Source organism: Triticum aestivum, chromosome 6D, assembly GCF_018294505.1.
Source record: "Triticum aestivum cultivar Chinese Spring chromosome 6D, IWGSC CS RefSeq v2.1, whole genome shotgun sequence".
NCBI classification, from domain to species: domain Eukaryota; kingdom Viridiplantae; phylum Streptophyta; class Magnoliopsida; order Poales; family Poaceae; genus Triticum; species Triticum aestivum.
Window position 1 is genome coordinate 150875021 of NC_057811.1, and position 18813 is coordinate 150893833.

The following is an 18813-nucleotide window of genomic DNA, read 5'->3' on the forward strand; positions in this document are numbered from 1 at the left end:
CGCTCGCTGGCATAGGGCACTGCGAATCGAAGACGAGTGAGCGCCTCGTACGCAGCAGCTTCTATAGCCATATGCGGAGTCGGCATGGATTTCCCCACGAAGGAGACTTCCGTTGGGTCTTGGTTTGGGTACGCGGGAGGGATGTGCACCACTGCCCAATATTTCGAGGTGGAAGGTGTGATCCTCGATTTGAGCAACTCGTACTGGGGTGGGTGGGTGGCACTCATAGTACTGCAGGTAAAGTCCCACAATAATTTAACAAAACTGCCGGGGGTTGCGTCTGGGGTTCTCAGATAAATACTGGGGGTTGACATGGCAAGGAATGGCTGTGAGTGCTGCGCACAAAGGTGAGGGGTGCTCGGCAAGGTCACGAAGTGGCCTTTATATAGCACCGGGGCTGGGTTATCTACCGGGGTGAAGGGTAACTGGCTGCCGATCCTGTTCTCGGGTCAAAACCACAGATATACATATCACATAAATGTGACGTATTACTGTGGGTGCCGACGGGGTTGGTCTTGGTAGCTGTGCCCGAAAATTAAAAATGCATCTGTACGGTAACGTACACATGCATAGCTACTACTCCAAAGCTAGGAGCGTTCAAGCAGACCGCATGTAATAAAAGCGATACAAGACCACATCATTACAAAGCGTAGGAAAACTAAGGCTCGATACAACTCGAGCGACTTAGTCTACTTCGTTAATGTCTAAGTGGGCTGGCCTTGCGGACGCCGGTGCTTCGCCACGGTTCTCACCGTCGGGATTTGCTGGCTGAGGCTGAGGGGCTGCAGGGTCGGGGAAATGGTGATGACCATCGCGGGGGTTGTTGGCCACAATCCCGTTGGAATGGGTTCCCAAAAGGCGACGAAGCGCTTCTGGGGTCACCAAAGCACTCTGGTTGAGGGCTGGCGCGGACCTCAAAGGATCGATCGGGTGTCCGAACAGCACGACTGGGTTGTCGGCGTCGGGCTCCGCTTCTCTTCTCGCCGGGGCTCGGCGAACCAGTTCTCCACGAGCTGCGATCAGATCAAGGGTGACCTGATCGAACAGTTGCTCTAGTGCGCTTACATAGCGCACCAGATGTAACAGCGCAGGATCTGTCTCGTGGTCTCCGTTGGCAACCTGGGGCGGCCTACCATACCCGTCACGACTGGGGTAGTAGTAGAACGAGCGACAGTTAACTCTGGGCGACAAGTGCCGGAGTTGAACTATAGCTTCTCGGGCTGCCAGTTGGATGGCTTGTGGCTCAAAGGAAGTTGTCCTTCCAGTGAACCTGTAGGGGCGTTCTGGCGACAGACCCCTACCGTAGATGTGCACAGTGGCCCAGTACTGACGGCTCTCACCGTACATGGGTCCCTGGTACACAACATACTCAGGAGGCTCCTCTAACGCATAGGCACGTCGGGTGAGGTTTGCGAGCACGGTCACAAAACCTCCAAGGTTGGTCGCTGTGGTCTCATTGTGAACAATGGGACCAGGCATCGTGGCTTGGTTTGGGGGAAAGAGGCTGTGCTGTGCTGTGTTTGAGGCTAGCGTGCCCTTTTTATAGGGAAAGGGGACGGAGTCTTCCTCCGCACGCTTGCGATAGAGACTGGTTGGGTGTCGGTCACTGGCGCGTGATCGACGGGCTAGGCTGATAGGTTGGGCACCGTCCGCCGCAAGGCGTCGGGTCACTGTGGGGCTATCTTACGCGAGAAGCTTGGCCGGGACTAGGTTAAGGTCTGATGGTTTGGTTAACCTAGGTTTATTGACCTGGCTAAGATAGGATTAGCCAATGGTCAGCCTGGCTCTGATACCAAGTCTGTCACGTCCGGATTTTTGAGATAATAGTTTCCCAAAAAAACGGCCTTTGTGCCCACCAGCCCCAGGATTACTGTTAGCTGATGAGGCACCAACTTGATACAAGAATTCCAAGCAGGGTACAAAAATATGTAGTACAAGACCATTGAGGCCTAGGAGTACAACACTGGGTTTCTAATGATAGAGGGCGGAAGCGGTTGGATACATCTGCGTCTATGGGACTCCATTTCCCACAAGAACAGCTGACCAGGATAACTCCTATCTTCGCGAGGCTGCAAATGTCAACACGTAGGTTCCGAGGTTGTCACCGCGATGCTTATCTCCAAGCAAGGAATCTGGCCAAGACAATAGCCAGGGACAAGCCAGTGAGTACGTTTGAATGTACTCGCAAACATTAAGAACACGGGTATAATATATCAAACATGCTCCGGATTAATTAGGTGATCACACGTCTGTCACGAAATATACGAAAAACCATGATGCACACATGTGGTTAAAAAAATACTCCAAAGTAAAATACTGGGTGCCAAACGAGGGTCTGAATGACTCCTCGAGAGGAAACTGCAAGAATAGTAATACTGGTGCCAAACGAGGGTCTGAATGACTCCTCGAGAGGAAACTGCAAGAATAATAATGCCGCAGTCGGGCGTCGGGGCGACACCACATAAAGGGCTTATAAAAGATAAAAGAACAACAAGCATGCCGCAGTCGGGCGTCTGAGCGACACCACAGAAAGGGCTTATAAGAGAATCATCACAGTGAATATCCAGGAGGTAGAACCATCCCAGGGATACTCAAAAAAATACATAATGTAAATGGTTAGTCCAAAATAATAAAGATCACAATCCATATGTGCCACAATCATAAACAATATTTAGTTCAGTCGTTTCTCCATCCGAAAACCGATAATTTGGTCTAGTCAAGCCGTATCTCCATCCGAATACCGTTACTATGATCCAGTTAGCCGTGTCTCCATCCGAAAACCGTCACTGAGTTCTAGCTAATTCGTTCTCCATCCGGATACCGTTACTAGATTCAACTCAGACTGTGGTCCTTACTCAAGAACATGACTATCCAACAGGATATATCCTCTGCAGAGGGAGTACAATTTTTTTCCACGAGTAACGGGTTTACTTAGTCCATCGGGACTAATTCCGTCTACGGTCTTTTAATTGAAAACACGCCTGACCTGCACACACCAGCTTAACTCACCGGTGTCTGGAATCACCCACGACACCTGCCAAGCAAAACTCTAAGTGGGGAGGCTACAACCTCGACGTAGCATGGGATCAAATTTCTATTCGCGCGCTCTAAGGGGGTGCCCCCCCTCTCGGTCCCAACCGGAAACACCCATGCCCCCGGACCAGGTGGCCTGCCTACCGGATGCACCCGGTATCTTCCACCATGGCCTCTCTGTACGGTGTGTGCTTTGGTAAGGGGTTGACAACCTACTGAACCATACCCCGTCTACGACAGGGACAAGTGGTGGTACCAACAAATAAGGAAGCTACTGATCAAGACTCGATCTACGACCGACTCAGGTGGTCCAAGTATCCTCCAACAATATTACCATTTATGAAATAAATCACCACTCCTCAAGCCTCACCATGCCATACCGGACATACTCGTCTCGACGAGGGACTAGGGACAAGCTCGTGTCTACCCAAGACCACGACTTTCCCGGCTTCCTTCCGGTATGCATGAGGAGCTCACGAGGATGATCCAAATCACTAGTGTATCCATTGCTGACCACAAAACAACTCCAAAGTGTACTCATGTACGAGACTATATCGATACATAAAGCTAACGCATACCCCAAGTCAAAAGGTGTTGTGATCGTATCAGAACACCACAACAAAATATTATGCCAGAGTTCAGAAATGCTTGCCTTCAAGAGTATGCAAAGGATGCACTTTTTGGAAGCTTTCCCTTTTCTCCAAAATCCTATTTTGCAAAATATCCAAATAACAAATATTTCAAACACAGTACCAAAAGTTGTCTCAAATATTTTTGAAATAAATCTTAAAATAAACTAGATGAAATTTGAGAGAGGTAGGAAAAAGAATCAACTCATTTGGAGTTTTATTTTAAAAGTTATAGCTGGTCAAAGTCTGGTCAAACTCTGTTTTTTTAAATAAAACCAGAAAAGAAAACGTTTCGAGGGGAATACGCTTTCGCAGCAGAGGAAACGTACTCGGTGTTTTGCGCTATCACTTAACCAGAGAGGGCGGACGCGCGGGTCACTGACAGTGGGTCCAGAGGGCCCACTGGTCAGGTTTGACCGTTCTTTCCTCCCTCCTCTTTCCCTCTGCCCGAACGGCGGCGGCCTCCGGCGATCGCCGTCGACGAACGGTGGCTCTTCACGGGCACCCGAGGGCGGGGATGGAACGGCCAGACTGGGGCGGTCCCCTTGGTGGTCGCTGGGTCGTCGGAGGTGGAAGGAATCGCCGGCGGCGAGCTCCGCGGCGGAGGGGGCTACGGTGGTGAAGTGGTTTTTGTGCTCCGGTGGTCTCCGACCGAAGTTGGGTAGTTGGGCAGCTCCGCAAGGACTAGGGGAAACTACTGGTGGCGCTGGTTGGGCGAAAGAGTGGCTGGCTGCGACGAATTTCACCGGCGCTTGGCGGCGGCCGAACCGGCCGGAGTTGGGGAAGAGAGCCTCTCCGGGCCAAACCACTGCCTGGGGAGCTCTAGAGGGAAGGTTGGAGGTCGCCTGAGTGCTCGGAGGGGCTCGGGGTTCCCTTTTATAGCGTGACGGGGCTGGCTCCGCGGCGGTGGATAAGATCGACGACGGGTCGCCGTTGCTGTAGTTGCAGGGCGTCGTGGCGGCGACGAACGCGTGCCGACGAGCATGAGGATAAGCACGGGCTGCTTCCTGGGGCAGCTGGCGCGCTGGTGTGGTTTGGGCGGTGCCGAACATGGCAGAGGCCGCTGCCGACGCCGGCGTGCCGCCAAGTGCTCTGCCAGCGGCGCTGCAGGGCGCCAGAGCTGGCGTGGAGGGGGAAGCGAGCTAGTGCGCGGTTCAGCGGTGGAGCAGGGGCCAGGGACGGGTCGTGTCGAGTGCGGCAGTGCGGCGCGGCGGCTTAGTGCGCGCGCGTGCAAAACGTGCGCTCTGGGCGCGTCCAGAGCACGCACGGCATCTGCTCGACGAAATGCCAGGGCGGTCTAGAGCGCGAGGGTGGAGCTGGCAAATAACAGGACTAGGATAGGGGCAACTAGGAGCTCAATGGACAAGGTGGCTGGGTCATTGGAGTAAGTTCACAGTGCAAACTAGAAAACATGCCTCAAGCTGACTGTGCATACCAAGTGTTCGACAGAATGCCAAGTGCACTTAGGCAACTCTTGGAGTGGCCAAAGTCTCCAGATCAGGGTCTCTTTAGATGCAGGAGATGGTGGTAAGATCACTTGGGCAAAACCAGAAACTTGTTAGTGCAAGTTTTGCAAAACTCCAGTTTTGGACAGAAAGAAAAAGGGTTTAAAGCATGCACTTAAAAACCCCTAATGAGTCCACTCTCCTGGACTTATGGGTTTTGAAGGGAGGGCTACAAGTAGGAAAAAGCTCAGGGTTACTAGAGCAAGGAAAAATAAGGTTGCAGTACAAATCACCAAATTGGACCAGAATGCAAAAGAGGTTGATCCACTCAAATTTTTCAAAGAACATCACTGGCTTTTTGCTTGAAGATGAATTGTATGCATCCACTGACATCTCCAAACACTTGGAAGAATTTTTAAAGAAATATTTAAATGGGTTGTAGTGCAAAAGTGCCTACTGGACCAGATTGGAAAAGTTGGTGTAGAGCTCAAAATCTCCAATGGCCAAAAGGTATTTTTGCATAAAAATGGTGTGGAAACATCACATGACATCCCCAAATTTTGGTGGAAATTTTAAATGCATTTGTCAAGTGGTTGTAGTGCAAAACAGGCTCAAAATGCAAAAGAAACCCTTTTATAAGAATAAGGCTCTGAGAACACAATTCTTGCAAATTTAAAACCACTGAGAAAGAATTTGTTTTATCATAGAGAGTATTCAAGTCCAACAATACTCTTTGAAGGTTTTTCCACTTGAAGTAAAATTCACAATAACAAAAGGGTAAATCTTGACAAATGGAAAAGTTTTATTTCCTGGCAACATTTTAATAGATAAAACAAGGCCAAAATTTTGGGGTGTCACAGGATCCGGCGGGGGTGGGCTGACGGAGTCGTGCGGGGGATGGTGGGATGGGGCCGGCAGGTGGCCGCGGCGGTGGGAGAAGGTGGCCGGCCACGGTGCGTACTTGTTGGTGAAAGTGTTGTCCACTGGGAATTATATTTTGTATTACCATGTAGCCTACAAAGTCTGTCGCACAGCCTTGTAACTTCTCACTCCATTTCTAAATTTGTACTAGTCCTCTATACCGTATATTGCGCTACTCATACTACTACCTCCCTCCTGGTTTATTGGTCCCCTTCATAATTTGTGTCAAATTTTGAACATAAACTTAACTAACTAAATGTTAATGCATGTCACAAAAAATTATATCGTTTGATTCGTATTTGAACATAGTTTCCAATGGTATAATTTTCGGTGACATGCATTGACATTTTGTTAGTTAAACCTATGGTTAAAATGTGACACTAAATACGACTAGTAAGTAGTACAGTAGTAGTACTAGTTTACATTGGTCAAATTGTTCATCATGTCCTCACATTGAATTGACGTGACAACACACTGCGCGTGAGGTGACACAAGAGTCCCAGTGGCATGTTCGGCTCACCCCTCTCGTACTACAACAACACTCTTGCATTCTCTACAAAATCACTCTCCCATTCTCTCCCGGTCTCCCCGCCTCCCAGCCACCGCCTTGTTCCGATCCATTTGGTACGATGAGCGATGAGCTACTGGAGTTGCTATACTTCATTGCAAGTAGTCAAAAGGAAGACGCTGAAAAAATCGATCTCAACAAGGATGCTCTTCAAGCTAGCTGGATGAAGGAAGGAACCAATGAGGCCGCTCATGTGAGTATTCGTCCCATCGCCCTGTATTATGATTTCGATCTTTATGGGGGTTTTCAAGTCTTTAGAGTCTACATGTAGTAATGAAGCCGAGACCCTAGTTTGTTCGGGTATTGTGGACTTCAGATTTGGAGTACCACTTATCTGTCGAAATCTTTTATCATTCACTTAAAACAGTCGATTGATCATACATTGAGTACCATATAACTAGAATTAACCAATGCAAGTCCAAGAAGGTTTGGCCGGTGCTGCCGGCTGGAGTGAAGTTCGATCCCACGAATCAGGAGCTGATCGAGCACCTTCAGGCCAAATTGAGTGTTGACAGTGCGAGATCTCACCCTCTCATCGATTTGTTCATACCAACCATCGACAGTTGTCGGCGTTCTGGGAACGGGGGTCCCCAGACTTGCCTGCCTGCGGCCCACGGCGTGGCTAAGTCAGCGGGCCGTACGGCCCATCTTCATCAACGAGGCATCCAAGACCCTCGCGAGGGGCCAAGCCTCGCGAGGCGGACGACGCAAGACCTCCTCAGGAGTGGCCTGGCCAGGCAGGCTCACGTGGAGCGGAGATATCAAGGCGGGGCAAACCTCACGAGGCTCTCGTGACGTGAGCCATGACGATCGAGACCAGGCGGGCGCCAGTGCGCGCAGCGTCCTTGTTTCCTCTTTGGTGCTAAAAAGGCCAGTGCAGGCGAGGAGTACCGAGGCTTCAGGCAAAGGTTGCCTTATCGGTGCAACGAGACCAAGACCAGAAGGACGGCAGGACGGAGGTCACCGTGGAGCCCAAGACGGCGTCACCACCAGAGCCTTTGCAGGCGAAGACCACTTTTGTCAAGATAGCTTGCACTAGCTGTCCCCCTTCAAATTTGCCCGCCGTTGTTGGCTCCCTTCCCGCTCGATATTTGGGAAGAGGACCAGGGCCTATATAAGTAGAGCTAGCCACCACCGTAGGGGATAACTAACTCAGAGGCATCTCACCCACACAAGTTCGTCGAGCACAAGAACACCTCAACCTCAGGAGGTTGTTCTTCCCCTTGTACTGTTCATCATCAGCCCAAGAGGCAATCCACCACCACCACACTGGAGTAGGGTATCACACCACAACGGTGGCCCAAACCAGTATAAACATCGTGTCTTTCTGTGTTGTGAGTTCGTCGAGTTCGTCCGCGAGATCTTAGCGAGCTAGGGCGTGGATCGGTAGGAGGGAAAGACTTCGCGCGCACCCCAGAGTTCGAACCTTAAGGGTTTGCCGGAACCCCACATCCGACATTTGGCGCGCCATGTAGGGGTGCGCCGGAGCGTCTTCCTCGACAATCGACTCGCCAACGCTCCATGGTCAAGATGTCCGGCGACCCAAGAGCTGACTCCGACCGCTGGGCAGCCTGGCCGGCCCGGGCAACGACGCCTGCTCATGAAGACCTCGACTCCGCGCTCCAGGCAGCACGGGCGCCATCCAACGCTGCGGGGCGCGGGCGGCGCGGCCAGGCGTCGTCCACCCTCACTCCACGACAGGTACGAGCCGCTGCAAGGGCAGCAAGCCACACCGCGGCAACAGCGCCGCACTCGCGGCGAGAGCAGGCAAACATGCGGGCAGCACTCCCCGTGGCAAGGGAGCTGCTGCGGTGCCGGCTGATGGAGAGCGGCCGGGACGCGCTGCTGGAAGGCGTTGCTGAGCTGTTGGACGCGGCGGCCTCGGGAGCGCTGCCTTTCTGCTATCGACTCCCTTCTCAGGCCGTTACGGGGTCTCCTAGCGGGCCTCGCCGCAACCACGCCCCGTCGTGCGCGCATGGGGGCTTCGTCAACACCAGAGCGGCCGGCGGCGCCGGGGGCTCCGCCGCCCCCATACCGCCCGCGACAAGCACGGGCACAAGCGTCGCCTCCCATGGTCCCGGCGAGATGCCACGCTACTATCCTCAGGACGCCACGCTGGGCCGTGCAACATGGAGTGTCGGGCACTACGGCGAGGTGTTCGGGGTAACAACCCCGGAAGCCTACGTGCCCCGCATGACGGACCAGGAGTACACACCGGAGGATGACCCCGGCTCGTTCGTTGGAGAAGATTGGGAAGAAGGAGCGCTAGGAGTCGAAGCCTTCCAGGAGCCGTCGGGGAACCACCACGACCGCGTGTGCAACGACCACTACAGGGTACCCCTAATCCCTCAGGAGCAAGCTTACGCTAACCATGAGTCGCAAGAGGAACAGATCACCACAACGGCTGGCGGCCCCAGCTCGGCGGCCTCCCTGCCAACAGGGGGGTCACGTTGGGGGCTGCAGGAGAGGGCTCGGGAGCCAGGCCCCTCCCCACGGCGCGCGAAGCCAGGGGACACCCGAAGGTAGGCCCTCTGCCGGGGAGGCTTCGACGACCCTTCCCCCGGCAGAGGACCTGTGGTCGCCGAGGGCACCGCTGGCGTCCCCTTTCCCCCCTTTGTGTCATCCAGGTTGCCGGTCGGCTCAAAGGTGGTCGAGGGTGGCGCAAGGCGGGGCCCTCGTCTGGCGATATGAAGCAAGGCCGGTACCTGTGAAGAAGGCCCAGTGCCTGTGAAGCTCACCGCCCGTGACACTCTCACGTAATAAGGAGTTGGGGTTGTACACGCCCCGGGGTCTCAAGGGTGCCGGCCTCAGGCCCTGGGGCTCCCTCCCACGCCTAGTGGCAGCACTTAGCTCCGCGCTGGTGAGAAGACTTGAAGACCAGAAGACTAGACTAGGTGCCGGACGCGGCCATTTGCTTTGGATCTCTCTTTCTGTAGCTTTGCTTTTTGGATCTGGATTTAAGTTGAAGCCGAGTTTTTTGTCGATGTGCGCGGGGGGTGCCTCTTCTCGTTCGAACAGTTTCTTGCTTTCTGGATTTCGTTCAGTCTGAGACTCATGTCCGTCGCCTTCCCTCACGAGCCCCTCACGGGCGGGACTGCGCGAAGCACACGCGTGCCGAGCGCGCGCTAACGCTGCAACTGGCGCTTGCCTCTTGCGGGGCCCCTTCTGACAGGTCGACAGGCTCCGCAGGATTCTCAGAAACTCGTAGCCTCGTGACCCAGCTCGAGGCTAGCGCTGACTAAGGTAAACCACGACAAGGAACTCACCCCCGGACTCATGAGTCCACGAGGGCACAGATTCAATACCGCATAAGAAAGTAAAGGCTGCAACCTGCTTATATGAGGGGCTCCCCGTCTTAAAATGCTCTTACAAGTTTTCCAAGGGCCACGCCCGAGTTTTTGCCTACAGGGTAAAACGACAGGGGGACATGGGATCAACCAGATATGTCACTCTCTACATCGCCCTCGGACGCGTCACTCGCGTCGTCGTCGTCTTCGCCGGCACCATCGCCACCTTCGGCGACGCCTCCGTCGCCGTCATCAACCACGTCGCCTTCGTCTGCGGCGACCACCACCACGTCGTCATAAGTGGCAAAGGCTCTGACCAGCGCGTCCATGTTGTCCTCCACCCACCGCGCCAGTTCGCCCCGGACGGCCTGCGGTACGGGAGCAATGGCGGCGTCAAAGTCGAAGTCGGGGAAAGTGTTCCTGAGGTGGCTGAAGACGCGGGAGAACGCGCGCCCGAGCAGGCCCCGACTTCTCTCCTCCACGAGCCGGCGAGCCCTGTCGGACCGAGCTTCCAGGCGCGTCACCACGTCGGTGAAGAAGGTCAGGTGGCTGGCATAGTCGTTCGAGTGGGGGGCAGGAGCATTCTCGTCGCAGATGTAGCCCAGGGCGGTGTTGGCCCTTTTCCGGAGATCTTGAAGCATAGGAGCATGCTCGCGCTCCAGCGTCCGACATTGGAGCACTTCCTCCTTGTTTTGCCGTGAGACGGCCTTGGCGTCATCAACCCGCTTCCGGAGAGAAAGCAGCTCGGCGCGGGCGGAGGCCAAGTCCGCCTGCGCCGTGACTAGGGTAGCAGCCGTGGCCTCCGCACGCCTCTCAGCATCGTCCAACCTGGGCCTGAGGGCAGCAGCCCTGCCCGCACCCTCCGTACCTGCAAGCTTCAGCTTCAAGTCATACCTTCCCTCCAGTTCTGCGCGAACCTCGGCCACCCGACGGTCCACCTCCTCTTGGACCCTAGCCTCGCGAACCCCGACGGCATCTTCTGCTTGGGTGACTTCGCGCTCCCTCGTCTCCAATTGTTCAAGTTCGAGGCTGCGCTGCACGGCCTCCAGCGCCAACGCCGCCGCGCGCTTTCAGACCTCTTCCTCCTCGACAGGCGCCCCCCTCAGCGACGCAAGGGCGGCTCTGCGCACCTCCACCTGCTGCTCTAGGGACGCACTCCAGGCGTGGAGCTCCCATGCGTGCTTCTCTGCGGCCTCGCGAAGGCGGTCGGCCTCATGAGCCTCCTCCAAGGCTCGGGAGCAAGCCTCGCGGGAAACCTTAAGAGACGCTTTAGCCTTCGCGTTGTCAAGATCACGCTGGTAGCGGCCGAGGTTGATAGCCACCCTTAGCTTGCGCCGTTCCTCCGCCAATCGGAGACCTTCAGCCTCAAGGCGCGAGTCGAGACCCCCGAGCTCTTCACCAAGTCGGCTCATTGCGCCCATTGCCTCCTAGAAGAGCTCATGACGAACGACGCTCCGCCCGCGCTCGAGCTCGAACGCTCGGTTCACCTCGTCCTCCGCCTCGGGGGCTGCGGGCGGGGCGCCAAGCGGCGCACCACGTCTCGGCAGGGGGCTGGGGGCTGGCGCTGCACCTGACGTCAACCAGTCCTCGCGAGGAGCCCGAGCCAATCGGGGCTCGCTGCTTGAAGAGGAACCAAAGACCGGAGCCAACCAGCTACTGTCCATGACCAAAGGAGGGGTCTTGGGCACGCCCGCCAAGCTCCACACCAAACCGTGGGGGAGGGGCAACAAAGCCACAGGCTCAGCGCACCTCGAAGGAAGAAACGCTCCCTCAACCAACCCTGCTCCAGGAGCGGCAGGCGGACCAGGAACGCTTGAGGACGATGGGGGAGTCGAGGAAGGGGGAGGCCGCTCCTCATGAGACATAACAGCTTCAACGGGAGGAGCCCTGAAGGATTGACGTCAGGATAATAAGACTGCATGCAAGAAGCCATGACAATAAGATACTTACGCCTCAATGGCGATGTACTTCCATCGCTTCAACGGCCCGAAGATATTGCTACCGCTAGGGGATCCTTTCCTCTTGCGAAGCTCCTCGAAGTCCACACAAAGATGACCGCAGCGCTGGACGTGACGGCCGGTGCGTAGCGGGGCCGAAGAAGACCTGGGGAGGACAGCTTCAGGGGTGCCCGGTTGCGGCGAACAGCCGGGCGCCGTCTCACCAGAACCTCCCGAGGCTCCTGGAGCCTTGGCCTCGGGAGCCGCATGCCACGTCTCCTCAGTGACTGACGCCTCAGGAGAGGGGTCGCAAGCCCCCGAAGACGACGCCCCAGGATCACCACTCAGCATATGCTCCACAGCGCTCGAGCCACAGGCCCCCGTCGGAGCTCGCCCTCCTGCACCTTCACCTGGGGCGAGCTCGGCACTGGCGGCGAGGAAGGAAACCACGTCGACGGGGTTCTCGCGGGACCCCACCAGGCCGAGTGGGCGCAGCCCCCACTCATCGAAGGGAGGCATGCTCTCTACAAATTCATTCTTGTTCTTGCAGCGGTACAGCAGGCAATTCTTCCCAGGCAGTTTGGCCGGCAAAGGGACGCCCGTCAGGACCTTGAGCACTGTTTGCCGCGTCCCGAGAGGGAGCCCAGACTCCTGAAACCTCATGTGGTCCTGACTCTTGAGCAAGGTCCACATCGGGCGGGAGTGGCGCTGAAGCGGAGCAACCCGGCGTTTGATGAATTCCTTCACCACCATAGGCGCGGTCATGCCTCGCTCCTTCAGCTTCCCCAACCTGAACCAGACGGGAGTGAGTCAGGGGCTCGTGAGCTTCTGATGGCCCCAGCCGGAGTTTGGAATAGCAGGCCCCACCGGAGCTTGGAGCAGGGGGCTGAGCACGCCGGCGTCAACAAACACCCATCATGTACGGAACTCGCTCGTGGATGAAGGAAGTTCGAAATAAATCCCCGCGCCCACAGTCGCGGCCACGGCCTGGAAGCTCGCGCACCCCGAGCATTGCTGAGGGTCGATCAGATGCAATGAGAAGAAATGGCGGAAGAGGGCCATAGAAGGGGCAACGCCCACCATGGCTTCGCACACGAAGGCGAAGACGGCGAGAAGAGTCACTGATTGAGGGTCAAGGTGCAACATGTGGATCTGATAGTGCTGGAGCACCGCGTTGAAGAAGGCGGAGAAGGGAGGAATCAGGCCAGCCCAGAGGGCATCTATGAAGATTGGGATTTCAGTGGCCACCCGTGCCATGCGAGTGCGAGACGCAGGCCAAGCCATCGTCTCTCCACACTCGTAGAAGCTGGAAGCAAGCATCGGACGCACCTTGTCCATGGCCTCGTCGTTGAGCACTCGGGATCGACCTAGCGCCGGCTCGACGGCCGGAGGAGCGCTTAGAGGTGAAGGGCTTCTTTCCCTTATCTGCTTGTTTCGACGACATGGCGATGAAGCAGGTGGAGGGCGGGTCAGATTGGAGAAGAGAAACAAAGTCTCGAGGAAGCAGGAAGATTGGGGAAGCGAGGCGTAGACAACGGAGGTAAAACTGTGTAGGTTGCGGGGGCGCATAGCCAGGCGGATTCAAAGGCTCCATGGGGAAGCGGAGACGCCCACGTCCAATCAACCGCCACGCGTCAACCGAGGCCGTAGGCTTTGGGGGCCCGCGGTGCTCCGTACTTGACCCTTGGCTTCGCCGCGAAGCCAAGCCCGAGCGCACCTTGGGCCTGGGGGCTACTGTCGGCGTTCTGGGAACGGGGGTCCCCAGACTTGCCTGCCCGCGGCCCACGGCGTGGCTAAGTCAGCGGGCCGTACGGCCCATCTTCATCAACGAGGCATCCAAGACCCTCGCGAGGGGCCAAGCCTCGCGAGGCGGACGACGCAAGACCTCCTCAGGAGTGGCCTGGCCAGGCAAGCTCACGAGGAGCGGAGATATCAAGGCGGGGCAAACCTCACAAGGCTCTCGTGACGTGAGCTATGACGATCGAGACCAGGCGGGCGCCAGAGTGCAGCGTCCTTGTTTCCTCTTTGGTGCTAAGGAGGCCAGCGCAGGCGAGGAGTACCGAGGCATCACACAAAGGTTTCCTTATCGGGGCAACGAGACCAAGACCAGAAGGACGGGAGGACGGAGGTCACCGTGGAGCCCAAGACGGCGTCACCACCAGAGCCTTTGCAGGCGAAGACCACTTTTGTCAGGATAGCTTGTACTAGCTGCCCCCCTTCAAATTTGCCCGCCGTTGTTGGCTCTGTGACACCCAAGTTTTTATTTGGATTTTTTTTTCAAAAAGATTTTTATTTGACTTGAGGGGAGTGATTTAAATTTTTCTTCAAGAGAACTCTCCCTCTCATATACTTTTCTTTATGGCAAAAGTTTGTTTGGATTCACCCAAGATCTACCTTTGGTCTTGGAGGTCCTTGCTTTTCACTTGGACCCAAGACAAAATGTTTTTCATTTGGGAAAATGACTTTTGAAAATCTTCTTGAAATTTGCACTATGGCTTTTGGAAAACTCCTTTGCCACTTTCAACAAATTCCTCCTTGCCATGGCCCTAGTGCAAATGCTCTCTCCTAACCCTTCCCTCACCTTTGGATCATGTTTTACACCAAATCCAGCAAGTTGAACCTCCCCATATGATTATTTCCATTCAAATTCTATTCAAATAAATTTCTGCCTTCTTTTCTAGCACTTGGAGATTTACAAAGGAACTCCACTTTCTGTCTTGATTTTTGCCACCAAACCTTTTTCCCCTCCTAGTCCTTTGAACCCTCAACCTAGAACCATGAAGATCCACTGGTCTTCAGTTCAAAATTTTCAAACTACACCTGCTGCAAGTTTGGACCAGATTTGACAAATTTGGTGAAATTCATTCAAAACCTTCTCCAAAAATTCCAAGTAAAATCAGGCAGCCCCTGGGTGCTTTGAGTGGTCATCTCACCAAGTTACAGCTCCAGAAAAATTTATCTCATAGCCAAAACCTTCTGTCGAACACCTGCAGTGCACTGTCTTTGTCACATTCAGAAAGTTCAGAGATTCAGTCAGTGGCTGCTGTCGTTTTCTTCAGAAGCGGACGTCGATCTCGCCAGTGCCACCGCGTCGCCTTGCTCCTCGTCCCCGCCTTCTTGTTCCTGCACCGCACGAACGCCTGGCGCCTTGCGGGCGTCGGCGACGAGCAGCAGAAGGTGCGCCGCCCCGTGACCGACGCCGGCGGCGGCTTTGCGGACGCCAGCGGGAGACACGGCGCCGACGACGCCACCCAGCGCCGCCCAAACCACCGGAGCTCGCCGCGTGGCCTTCCACTCCCCCGAATGCACTGCCGCTCTCGTCGTGAACCGCAGGGTGCGGAGCGCGCTCTCTGCCGCCGTTGAGCCCGTGCGGTCACCTCACCGTGGACCGACGCCATTACGCCAAGACCGTCTCCGTTTAGCTGTAAAACGGCTCCAGTAACTTCCACTGATGCTGCCTGGCCGCTCAAACCACCTGCCCATCCACTGCTCCGCTGTAATCGCTCGCCGGAGATTCTCCGTTCACGGCCACCCCGTCGATCTGCCTATAAATAGAGGCCCCGAGCTTCAACTCGAGCACCTACCAGCCCTGCACTCCCCCTAGAGCACGCCTAGCCACTGGAAGAGCCCCGAGGAGGTCTCCTTCCTCGACTCCGGCCGCCGCGACCCGCCACGGGATCCAGCCCGATTCGCCCCCGTGTGTGCTCCTCCGCCTCCATTCTCTTGCCAGTAGCTTCACCTTGCATCACTCGTTCTGACCCGCGCCTCAATTCGTAGTTTGCAGCCCTCCACCGGAGTTCCCCATCCTCACCCGAGCCGCCGTCCGCCGGAGATAGTGTCGCCGTCGACGTGGTGCTCCCCGTTGGACAAGTCCACCACCCACTGACGCGGAAGAAGACGCTGAAGCTCTTGGTACCCTCCGTTTCTCCTAACTCGCCGTGGTTCGACGCCGGCGTCCACCGCAGTCTTCGGGCGCCGGCGAGCTTTTCAAACCTTACATGTGGACCCCGCGTGTCAGCCTCTGTTCTTTTATTCGCGAACCGTTTTCTGTTGGCGCCTTTGGGCAAAATACGTCTTCTCCTTTGCGCTTGCGCATTCCCAGCCGAAGCGTTTTCTGTTTTCTCAGTTAAAACCCTGGAACTTTTCTGTTTCATTACAGATAAGTCCCTGGACAAAAACCTTTATAACTTTTTAATAAAAAGGTATTTTTGAGTGATTCTTTTTCTGACAATCTTCAAATTTTGTCTAGTTTTTTATGGGATTTATTTGAAAAATATTTGGAAAAGTTTCTGTGTATGTGTTGGTTTTCACGTTAGTACCCGTTTCGTGATTGCCGTAGGTTCCGGAAGAGGTGACGGAGCCGCGAACTTCGCCGAGCTAGACTCCGACTTCTCCGAACCAGGCAAGCATGTTTTGAACATTTGATATGATTCGTGTTTGCATGTTTGCGTGAAAGTTTGTGCGTGGCATATGAGTGTCGGTAAATACCTCGTTGCTTGTAAGGCAACTACCCGGTTGTCCCAAAGTCAGGATGACCTCTGATGAGAGGTGGCCCAATTCATGTGGTGACATGAAGGGCAGTAAGGTGGTACTGCTGTAGCATACCAGCCTTGCGTCATCTGACTTTCCCCGACGTTAACGTGGTTGGAGCCACGTTATCATTCTTTTCCCGCATGTTCCAAAGTTGTGATGACCTCTGATGAGAGGTGGCCTAATCATGTGGTGACATGAAGGGCAGCAAGGTGGTACTGTTGTAGCATACCAGCCTTGCGTCATCCGACTTTTCCGATGTTAACGTGGTTGGAGCCACGTTACCGCTCTTTTCCCCTTCCGTGCTACCACATGTCTCATTGCCAGGATGCGGTTTAGTAAGTTGGTAACCTCTTTCCGTGTACACACCAAACAGAGAGGCCGGGATGATGGTACCTTGGCCCAGGATTAAAGCCAGTCATCCGGTCAGGGGGCATGGGTGTTTCCGGTTGGGACCGAGAGGGGGGGCACCCCCTTAAAGCGCGTGTATAGAAATTTGATCCCATGCTACGCGAGGTTGTAGCCTCCCCGTCTCAAGGTTTTTCTTGAACGTCGCCGAGGGTGATCCCTGGCTTCGGATGGTTGAATTGGGTGTGTACTGGTTAGACGTGTTTCTTCCAAAATACCGTAGACGGAACTAGTCCCCGTGACTACTGAAATCCGTTGGCTGTGGTTAAGTACAAACTCTGCAGAGTCAATTCTTTCCAAATCATCGTATCCATGATCAAGTAGTGTAAACATTATATCCATATCTATCCATGTGAAAAACTTGTCCCCGGTGAACAAGCTCAAGTGGTAAATTCAGATTTATTGTTATTCATGTGGATGGACTAACTTTATATTTGTCTCATGCTTGTGATAAATTATGTTCCCGAGCTATTGTATTATTGAGCTACAATATAAGCCCTTTATGTGATGTCGCTCAGACGTCCGAATGCGGCATGCACTGTCTTTATTTTCTGTTATAAGCCCTTTATGTGGTGTCGCCCCGACGCCCGATTTTGGCATTATTATTCTGCATTTTCCTCTCGAGGAGTCTTTCAGACACTCGTTTGGCACCTGTATTATTATTCCGCATTTTCCGCTCGAGGAGTCTTTCGGACACTCGTTTGGCACCCGCATTATTATTCTGCATTTTCCTCTCGAGGAGTCTTTCAGACACTCGTTTGGCACCAGTATTACTATTCTGCAGTTTCCGCTTGAGGCGTCATTCAGACCCTCGCTTGGCACCCAGTATTTATTATCTCTATGTCTGATCGCACTGGTTAACTTGTTCATATGATTCATGTTTACATTTGTTATACCTTATGTCCGAACTGTCTTGCGAGTACTTTCATAGTACTCACCTGGCTTGTTGATTTGGCCAGATGTTGACGAAGGCGATCTCTTGGATGAAGAATTTGATAGCGCGTCCGACGCCTAGAGGAGTCCCAGTCAGTCCTGCGCGATCCCGGATATTGGTCACTTGTATTGTATACGCTTCCGCCACCCACTATAAGTCTTCTCGAGCCTCACTCCGACGCTCGATGAGTTGTAGTCTTCTGGAATCATATCACTCGCTTCGCGGTGATATTTCCACCACCGTTATTATCGTGAGTTAGTAGCTGCCACCCTATCTGCCGTATTGTTTTAGCGGCGTGCATGTAATAAATTGTTGGGAAGTCTCTACTCAACCTTGTATTATATTTAGTACTCCTGGTATTTTTCTTCTGTGACCAAGATATTGTCTACCAGTGAGAAGGAATTCTTCCTCGCTGGTCCGAAAATGGGATTGGTCTCTCAATAATTATTTTATTGAAAAACCGGTCGTGACAGGCTCCCTTCCCGCTCGATATTTGGGAAGAGGACCAGGGCCTATATAAGTAGATCTAGCCACCACCGTAGGGGATAACTAACTCAGAGGCATCTCACCCACACAAGTTCGTCGAGCACAAGAACACCTCAACCTCAGGAGGCTGTTCTTCCCCTTGTACTGTTCATCATCAGCCCAAGAGGCAATCCACCACCACCACACTGGAGTAGGGTATTACACCACAACGTTGGCCCGAACCAGTATAAACCTCGTGTCTTTCTGTGTTGTGAGTTCGTCGAGTTCGTCCGCGAGATCTTAGCGAGCTAGGGCGTGGATCGGTAGGAGGGAAAGACTTCGCGCGCACCCCAGAGTTCGAACCTTAAGGGTTTGCCGGAACCCCACATCCGACAACAGCGAGCACGACATATGCTACACCCATCCTGAGAAACTTCCAGGTGAGACACCAATCGGTCATCTACTTGCACAAACATATTCCTTTGTTTGTAGCTCTATTTTTCTTTTTAGATGCAGACCTAGTGAAGCAATTACAATTTGACAGTTAATAAAAAGTGAAACAAGTGGCTGCAACATGCCAAAGATATTATGAAAATGCCAACTATGTACACTAAAACTTGTATTCGACAATACTGCAGGTATCACACTGAGTGGCC